General features: G+C 48.0%; 1 protein-coding gene across 1 annotated transcript in view; it reads right to left on the reverse strand.

Moving 5' to 3' along the window:
• SCNN1B (sodium channel epithelial 1 beta subunit) overlaps window positions 1-858 on the reverse strand; it is an 87,265-nt gene extending 86,407 nt beyond the window's left edge. The window contains exon 1 of the mRNA XM_025370889.1: window positions 581-858. The gene's annotated coding sequence lies outside the window, so the exon portion shown is untranslated. The remainder of the gene's footprint in view (window positions 1-580) is intronic.
• Between the last annotated feature and the right edge of the window lie 9,049 nt (window positions 859-9,907).

The following is a 9,907-nucleotide window of genomic DNA, read 5'->3' on the forward strand; positions in this document are numbered from 1 at the left end:
GCAACTGACAGCCCACGAGGTAGGCTCCAGGGTCGGACTGCCTGGGTTCAAATCTGAGCTCAGCAACTTGTTCCTGGGACCTAGGGAAGCTTTCCCACCCTCTGACCCTCAGTTTGCACCTCTGTAAAATGGGGACAGCAAGAGAACCAACCCACAGGGATGCCCTGTGGGCGAAGTTAGGTCGTTTGAGCGAGGCGCTCTGCTGCGCTGCGCCCAGCACGTAGAAAGCGCTCTCGAGTTTCATTGCTGTCACCTCTTGAACAACCTCTCGCTCCGCCCACTCCGTGCCAGGACTTTGCCGCCGTCTCTGAGGTCCCAGACACACCGGGGACCCTCGCCCGGTCCCGCCTTTCGCACCCTGGGGGTTTTTCCCAGCCTCCAGCTCTCCCCTCCGCCCCCAATCGGTTCAGTACCCAGGCCGGGTCCCCGGCGCCGCAGATAGGCACCCAAGCGCCCTCCCGTGGGAAACTGAGGCCGGGACAGGAGCGCGCTGGCCGGGGTTGGGCAGGAGAAGGTGCGGCGCGCAGGACTCTGGGCAGCGCGCGGGAGACCGGGTGCGAACCAGGGGTCGCCGTCATACCTGCTCGGGCAGCGGAGCGGGGACACGGAGGACGCGTGCTGTCGGCGGTGGCGGAGGCGGCGGTGCGTGCTAAGCTGGCGGCCGCGGCCGAGTGGTGGTGACGCAGGGACACCCGGCGAGCGCGGCGAGACCGAAGGGGAGGGAGCAGGCTCAGGGGCGGGGAAGCACCGGGAGCGCCCGCGGGCGGAGCATACCGGGCGCTACCGGCCTGGCCACACGCAAGGTCCTTGCTCCCCCGGCCACCTCACTCGCCTCCCAATAAGCTCCAGCCCCCAGACGCCACGTTCAGGGACACTAAACGCCCCCTGCACGCACACGCTCCGCATTCTCCCTCCTCACCTTGGGACATCAGCGATACCCACATGCACCACGAATATGTCCACAGACCCCTCATCCGAGTGTCCCCCACGTCCTCTCAGTATATATCACATGCCACATATATGAACACTCCATCCCACCCCACGCGTGTACCTGTCGCGTTCACCTCGGCGAAGCATCCCGCTCACCTGTACAGTCGCGCCCCCATCACGTCCACACCGCCGCAGACACAGTGTCCTTTGGGCAAGTTGGTGATTTTAGGGGGACCCGTGCAGTCACTTTTTCCAGGAACGTTCTTCCCTCTGCCTCTTCCACCTCCACCAAGGTGGAGACCTTCCAAATCTCAGTCATCCCCTATAGGTCCGATTTTTGCGTTAGAAATTCAAACAGCCCACTCAGAGGTTGGGACCTCTGGCCCCCTCTGGAGCGCCCGCTACACCTGTGCTCCAGCGTCAGGGCACTGACGGGCCTTGCGCATTTCCTCGAATCTTCTCTTCCATTTCTTTTCTCTCCTCATCAAGTCAAGGTTTCAGGACTATCATTTCAGCCACTTTTTTGCCAATATCCTTAACACTTCATTTCCTATATATTTCTCCATAGATTGTCCTAATGCAGTCATTCTCAAAATTTTTGTCTTAAGTATCTTTTGTATTTTTTTCTTTTTTTTTTTTGACAGAGTCTCACTCTGTTGCCCAGGCTGGAGTGCAGTGGTGTGATCTCAGCTCACCTCAACCTCCGCCTCCCGGAATCAAGCGATTCTCCTACCTCAGCCACCCTAGTAGCTGGGATTACAGGCACTCACCACCATGCCCGGCTAATTTGTTTGTATTTTTTGTAGAGATGGGGTTTCTTCTTGTTGGCCAGGCTGGTTTGGAACTCCTGGACTCAAGAGATCCACCCGCCTAGGACTCCCAAAGTGTTGGGATTACAGGCGTGAGCCACCGTGCCCAGCCAGGTATCTTCTGTACTTTTAAAAATTATAGAATACCTGAGACTTTTTGTTTATATGGCACACACATGCACACACACACATAAACATGTGTGTGTTTTTAAGACATATGTATTATTTTGTTTATATAATGATACTTTCCATATAAGACATTAAAACTGATACCTAAAAATATTTATTAATGCATTACACTCTAACTAATAAACCCACTACTTGTTGACATAAATAAAAGGCTTTTTATGTTTTTTTCTTTTTTTTTTTTTGGTAAAGGGAGACAGGGTCTCAATTTGTGGCCCAGGCTAGAGTGCAGTGGTGTGATTATAGCCCCCTGCAGTCTCCAACTCTTGGGGTGAAGCCATCTTCCTGCCTTAGCTGGGACTACAAGGTGCGTGCCACTGCTTCTGGCTAATTAGAAAAAGTTTTTGTTTTTTTTTTTTTCCCCTAGAGACAGAGTCTTGCTATGTTACCCAAGCTGTTCTCAAATACCTGGCCTCAAGCAATCTTCCCACTTCAGCCTCCCAAAGAGCTGAGATAACAGGTGTGAGCCATCATGCCTGGCTGAAAAAATATTTTTCAAAAAAAAAGTCAGTGGGAAGAAGGGCACTGTTAAGCATTTTTGCAAATCTCTTTAATGCTTGGCTTAAAAAGAGATAGCAGGATTCTTATATTCAGTCGGCTGCAATCTGTTGTTTTAGTTGAAGTAAATGAAGTAAATTCAGCTTCAAGTAACTTAACCCACCATTGCTTTTTTCTTTTTTCTTTTTCTTTTTTGTTATTATACTTTAAGTTCTGGGGTACATGTGCAGAACATGCAGGTTTGTTACACAGGTATGCAGGTGCCGTGGTGGTTTGCTGCACCCATCAACCCATCATCTACATTAGGTATTTCTCCTAATGCTCTCTCTCCCCTAGCCCTCCACCCCTGTCAGGCTCCGGTGTGTGATGTTCCCCTCCCTGTGTCCATGTGTTCTCACTGTTCAACTCCCACTTATGAGTGAGAACATGTGGTGTTTGGTTTTCTGTTCCTATGTTAGTTTGCTGAGAATGACGGTTTCCAGCTTCATCCATGTTCCTGCAAAGGACATGAACTCATCCATTTTTATGGCTGCATAGTATTTCATGGTGTATATGTGCCACATTTTCTTTATCCAGTCTATCATTGATGGGCATTTGGGTTGGTTCCACATCTTTGCTATTGTGAATAGTGCTGCAATAAACATACATGTGCATGTATCTTTATAGCAGAATGATTTATAATCCTTTGGGTATATACCCAGTAATGGGACTGCTGAGTCAAATGGTATTTCTGGTTCTAGATCCTTGAGGAATCGCCACACTGTCTTCCACAGTGGTTGAACTAATTTACACTCCAACCAACAGTGTAAAAGCCTTCCTATTTCTCCACATCCTCTCCAGCATCTGTTGTTTCCTGACTTTTTGATGATCGCCTTTCTAACTGGCGTGAGATGGTATCTCATTGTGGTTTTGATTTGCATTTCTCTAATGACCAGTGATGACCTACTATTGCTTTTGCACTGTTAGGGAACATGTCCATATGTGAAAAAGGCAAATAACATCCTAGGATTATTATGAAAGTGAGTATGACTTCACAGTTCCTCCTGAAAGGATCTCTGGGACCTCCCAGGGGTCTGTGGACCTCACTTTGAAAACCAATGCTTCCCAGGTGTGTTTGGTTGTGACCATATAAAATTGTTGATATTTGACTATTATTGACCTATGAAAATAGCAATTTTGGCTGGGCAGGGTGGTTAATGCCTGTAATCCCAGCACTTTGGGAGGCCAAGGTGGGCGGATTGCCTGAGCTCAGGAGTTTGAGACCAGCCTGGGCAACATGGTGAAGCCCCATCTCTACTAAAATACAAAAAATTAGCTAAGCATGGTGGTGCGCACCTGTAGTCCCAGCTACTCAGGAGGCTGAGGTGGGAGAATCACTTGAACCTGGGAGGCGGAGGCTGCAGTGAGCCAAGATTGTGCCACTGCACTCCAGCCTAGGTGACAGAGTGAGACTCCATCTCAAAAAAGAAAAAAATAGCAATTTCATATGGTTCAACCCAATATGTTATTTTTGAAGGTTTTCCTTCGGGGCCCTGTTGGACATTTTTAGAATGAGTGCCCTGTGGAACTGTGCTGTTGTGACCAGCTTTATGCAACTGACATCTTCATTTTGTGTCATGATTTCCATTGTTGGAGAGTTGGAATTTTGGGATGTCTGGGAACTCCAGACTGGTTGATGTTAGGCTGGCAAGTTTTAAGGCATGAATGTTTCAGCAACTATGAACAAAGAGTGTTGTGCTCTGTAGTTAACTTGGCCTCCTGAGGAGAAAACCAACTTCTTTCCCCTTTTTGTTAGGATCTATAGTCTGACAGCATTAGACAGCGTCCACATGGACTTTAGCCAGCTGTTTAGCACTGTGGATCGTTTTGAGGTAGGAAGTAGGCAAAACTTGACTCTGGACCAGTTTGAAGACTGGCCAAACATGGAAGAGACACCAACAGCACCTCTCCGTAAAACATGGCCATCAGTGCCATTACAGTTTACCATTGTCATGGCAACACCCAGAAGTTACCGCCTGTTTTCTAGCTATCTCTGAATAACCTGCCCCCTTAATTAGCATGTCATTAAAAGTGGGTATAAATATGACTGCTAGGCTGCTCTGGCCGTCATGGGGTAGCCCTGCTCTGCAGGAGCAGGGACAGAGCCCTAACACTGCTGCTGCCTTCAATAAGGCTGTTTTCTTCCACCACCAGCTAGCTGGCTCTTGATTTCCTTCTTGAGTGAAGCCAAGAACCTGCCCTGCGTTAATTTGGCCAAATTTTTAAAAATCTCTTTTTATGGATTAAGATTCGTGGGTTGAATTATGGCAGAGTCAGATGAATTCATGCCTGAAAGGATTTATGACTGGTTTGGGAGGTATCTCAGGGCCTATTCTGTTGAATATTTTTGTAGTATTGTGGAAAGACAGCCCTTTTGCTTTCTTTGGGTTAGTGCAATTTTAGGAGATGAGGTCTGAGAGGGGATCCAAGATCAGCCAATCTAGCCCTAGAAATCAGAGGGGTGTTAGATGTTGAAACCATATTACCCTTTATAACCACCATCTATCACAATACTTCGCATGGAAGACAAGGTGAATATTCTTTTTGGGGATGTGGGAGAGTTGGGGACACCAAATATCCATTCATTCTACTTCAGGAACTGCAGTTGGTTTAGCTCCGGGGTCACCACTCCTTTTTCACTGCTAGTCTGTATTTTGATCTTAGGGGTGTTGACTTCATTCATTACCACCCCATTCAGGGTGGATATGGCCCAGGCCTATTAATTAGCATTTTGTATTCCTCTTGGGATAGTAATTTGTTCATATGTGGGACATGACCCAAGTCAGATCAACTCTGATTGGTGAAACTCTATACAAGGACTCTTTCATTGAGCTCTCAGGGAGTTTCACTGGCTTGGGAGTTGTTCAGATGGGGAGCTATATTTTGGAATAGGCTGTATAATAATGGATTCCACCCAGAAAGATGACAAAGAGAAACTAGATCCCAATATCATTGTTTGACCCAACTAAAAACATACCAGAGGTTAGCCTTACCTCCTGGACATTTCAGATGCATAAGGCTATAAATTTCCTTTTTGCTAAGCAATCTTGGGGTATCTGTTGCTTGCAACCAAAAGACTCCTGGCCGATTCTGGTGAAAATTGTATCCAAATTGCAAAAGAAGGAAGTGAGGAGGAAGAGCTAATACATCTATTTGCAGAATCTTGACAGACTGGAATGTCTGGCTCTAAACTGAGAATGTAAACAACAACAAGTACAGATGTTAAGTCTAACAGTGAGTGAGGCTCAGATAGGCAACTGCCTGCCTAAGTCCTGAAAGGGAAGCCACGGCTTGGGGCATGTGCAGCCCCCTGAGACAGAGGGTTAAGGAGACTCCCAGAGATGCAGTGCCACCTACAGGTCCGGAGGCCCCCCAGTGCTGGGTCTCTGGCTGGGTTGGTGGAATCCTTATCTCATTCCATTGATCAAAGGCAGATCCCTGATCTTCAATCTCTCTCTTTTTTTTTTTTTAATTTTGAGACGGATTCTTGCTCTGTGGCCAGGCTGGAGTGCAGTGGCGTGATCTTGGCTAACTGCAACCTCCGCCTCCCGGGTTCAAGCGATTCCCCTGCCTCAGCCTCCTGAGTTGCTGGGACTACAGGCATGCCCCACCATGCCCAGCTAAGTTTTTGTATTTTAGTAGAGATGGGGCTTCACCATGTTGGCCAGGGTGGTCTTGGTCTCCTGACCTCGTGATCTGCCTGCCTCGGCCTCCCAAAGGGCTGGGATTACAGGCATGAGGCACTGCGCCTGTCCCCTGATCTTCAATCTCAATGCCCCAGGCCACAGCAAGCTCCGGGTGCTTCCCTGCCTGTGACCACAGCATACCAGCTGACACGATCCATATCCTTTTTGTTATCCCTCTTTCTGTCTCCAATATTCCCCAGCCCTTTAAATTTTTGTTCCCATTTCACAGACCTGGAGGTGTCAAGGAACTTGCCCAAACAGCCACGAAACCCAGAGAACAAGAACGAAGTCCATGTTCCGAAATGTTTTGCTAACCTGCAGAGTTGCACACTGACAGCCCTCGAGTGGGGTGGGTAGAGGACGGGAGAGATCCAGCTTTTGTCAACCTGCCATGTTTTAGATTTTCGAACCAATGTTTAAAAACCAGAAAATCACATACAAATGTCAATTTCCCGATTTTCTGGAAAATAAGCAGTCAGGAGACTTGGTGAGACAAGAGTCTCCTATTCCTGCTTGGCTTGGATGGCCTCAGTTCTCTGGATTCCTGTGGCACCCCCTCTCCCTGTGTCCCATACCCAGCCTGGGCCTCTTGTTTCTGCCCCAAGCGGAACTGAGTGTGGGGCCTCTACTCCCGGTATGTCCAGGTCACCTCAGCCTGACCTTTCCCTCAGCCTGGCCAGTCGGCCACAAGAATCGGCCACTACCAAGCCTGGCATTTTTTTCACATTGTTCCCAGAAATCCAACCACAAAGCCTCAGATCGCACAGGGCGCAGCCAGCCTGACGCTCAGGACTCACCTGGCAGCTCAGAGCACATACTTTTCCATTTTTCTCTTCCCACTCGCTCAGACTAAAAATTTAATCAGCTCCTAGGGCCTTGACCTGGGGAAGAGGAGGATCTGGAAACAAACTGTGATTTTGCCACAGAGGTTTTCAGTTGCATCCGGAAACCCTGAGAAAGTTCAGGTTGAGGCTTGGAGACTTTAAAAGGCTCTAACACTGTGCTACGCTAAGAACTTTCTAAACGTGCAGGGGTGAAATGAATGATAATACATATTCGGTCATTTTCAAGCTGCTGAATTCTCTGAGGTCATAAAAAAGAATGAAGTAAGGCCAGGGCTGGGTGCGGTGGCTTACGCCTGTAATCTCAGCACTTTATGAGGCTGAGGTGGGAGGATTGCTTGAGGCCAGGAGTTCGAGACCAGCTTGGGCAACAAAGTGAGACTCCCCTATCTCTACGAAAATTTAAAAATTTAGCTAGGCATGGTAGCATGTGCCTGTAGTCCCAGCTACTTGGGAGGCAGATATAGGAGGATTGCTTGAGCCCAGAAGTTAGACCAGCCTGGGCAACACAGCAAGATCCCACCTCTACAAAAAATAAATTCGCTGGGCATGGTGGCACACTCCTACAGTCCCAGCTACTCGGGAAGCTGAGGTGGGAGGATTGCTTGAGGCCAGGAGTTGGAAGCTGCAGTGAGTTGTGATCACACCACTGCACTCCAGCCTGGGTAACAGAGTGAGACCCGGTCTCAAAAAAAAATGAAGGCCAAATATTAATGATCACTGATTATGTGTTCTGGGCACTAGAGATACACTGGTCAGCAAGGCAAAAACTCCTGCCCTCGTGGAGCTTGCATTCTAGTGAGAGAAGACAGACAAAACACAAGTAAGATAAAGAATGTCTAGATGGTAATAATGGCTATGCAGAAAAACAGATGCAGGCCAGAGGAGATGAGTGGAGTTTGAGGGTTTTTTTTTGTTTTTTTGCTTATTTGTTTGTTTTGAGACAGTCTTGCCCTGTTGCCCAGGCTGGAGTGCAGCAGTGTGATCTCGGCTCACTGCCACCTCCGCCTCCCGGGTTCAAGTGATTCTCCTGCCTCAGCCTCCCGAGTAGCTGGTATTCCAGGCACGCACCACCACACCTGGGTAATTTTTTTATTTTTAGTAGAGATGAGGTTTCACCATGTTGGTCAGGCTGGTTTCGAGCTCCTGACCTAAAGTGATCCACCCTCCTTGGCCTCCCAAAGTGATGAGGTAACAGGCATGAGCCACCGTGCCTGGCTGAGGTTGAGCTTTAAATGGGATGATCAGAGAAGGGGACTCACGAACAGGAACCTAAAGGAGGTATGGAGGTTGGCTCTGCAGGTATCTGGGAGAAGAATATACCAGGCAGAGGGAACAGCAAGGGCAAAGGCCCTGCAGTGGGGTATGTGCTGGGTGTGTTTGAGGAGTAGCAAGGAGACTGGTGTGTCCAGATAGGAAGTGAACAAAGAGAAGAGACTAAGCGGGGGTTCAGAGAGGTAATGGGGGGATGGGAGCAAACCTTGTGGGAGAGTCTTGTAGGCCAGTGTAGGGACTTTGGTCTCTTTGTTTGTTTTTTGAGACAGGGTCTCACTCTGTTGCCCAGGCTGGAGTGCAGTGGTACAATCTCAGCTCACTGCAATCTTCACCTCCCTGGTTCAAGTGATTCTCGTGATTCAAGTGATTTTTAGTAGAGACTAAAAATACAAAAATACTCTGTCTTTTAGTAGAGATGGGGTTTTGTTATGCTGGCTAGGCTGGTCTTGAACTCCTGGCCTCAAATGACCCACCAGCCTTGGCCTCCCAAAGTGCTGGGATTACAGTCATGAGCCACCATACCTGGCCAGGACTTTAGTCTTGAATCAGACTGAGGTAGGATCCTTGAGAAGGTTTGGGGTGATGTAATCTGACTGGAAAATTTTTTATGTATTTTTTTATTGTGGCAAAATATACATATATGCATGACATAAAATTTGCCATTTAACCATTTTTCTTTTTTTTAAGACAGGGTTTCACTCTGTTGCCCAGGCTAGAGTACAGTGGCAAGATCACGACTCACTGCAGCCTTCACCTCCTGGGCTCAAGAGATCCTCCTGCCTCAGCCTCCTAAGTAGTTGGGGACTACAGGTGCATGCCACCATGCCAGGCTAATTTTTTTTTAATTTTTAATTTTTTTTTTGTAGAGAAGGGGTCTCCCTATGTTGCCCAGGCTGATTTCAAACTCCTGCACTCAAGTGATCCTCATGTCTCAGCCTCCCAAAGTGCTGGGATCACAGGCATGAACCACCACGCCCAGCACATTTAACCATTCTTAAGTGTACATCTCAGTGGCATTCAATGCATTTACATGGTTGTGTAACCATCACCACTATCCATCTCCAGAACTTTTTCCTCTTTCCAAATTGAAACTTTATACCCATTCAACAATAACTCCCCAGCTCCTGGCAGTCATTCTACTTCCCGTCTCTATGATTTTGACTACCTTAGGGACCTCGTCTAAGTGGAATCAAACTCGTTTTTGTTATTTTGTATATGGTTGATTTCACTTTGCATAATTTCTTCAGGGTCCATCATGTTGTGGCATGTGGCAGAATTTTCTTCTTTTTTTTGAGACGGAGACTCACTCTGTCGCCCGGGTTGGAGTGCAGTGGCCGAATCTCAGCTAGTGAGCTGCAAGCTCCGCCTACCGGGTTTACGCTGCCTCGGCCTCCCGAGTAGCTGGGACTACAGGCGCCCACCTAGTTTTTTGTATTTTTTTAGTAGAGACGGGGTTTCACTGTGTTAGCCAGGATGGTCTCCATCTCCTGACCTCGTGATCCGCCCATCTCGGCCTCCCAAAGTGCTGGGATTACAGGCTTGAGCCACCGCGCCCGGCCAGAATTTTCTTCTTTTTAAAAGGCTAAATAATATTCCATTGTGTGTAGAGACCACACGGTTTGTTCATTTATCTGTTGATGGA

This window comes from Theropithecus gelada, chromosome 20 (assembly GCF_003255815.1).
Source record: "Theropithecus gelada isolate Dixy chromosome 20, Tgel_1.0, whole genome shotgun sequence".
In the NCBI taxonomy this organism is placed as follows: domain Eukaryota; kingdom Metazoa; phylum Chordata; class Mammalia; order Primates; family Cercopithecidae; genus Theropithecus; species Theropithecus gelada.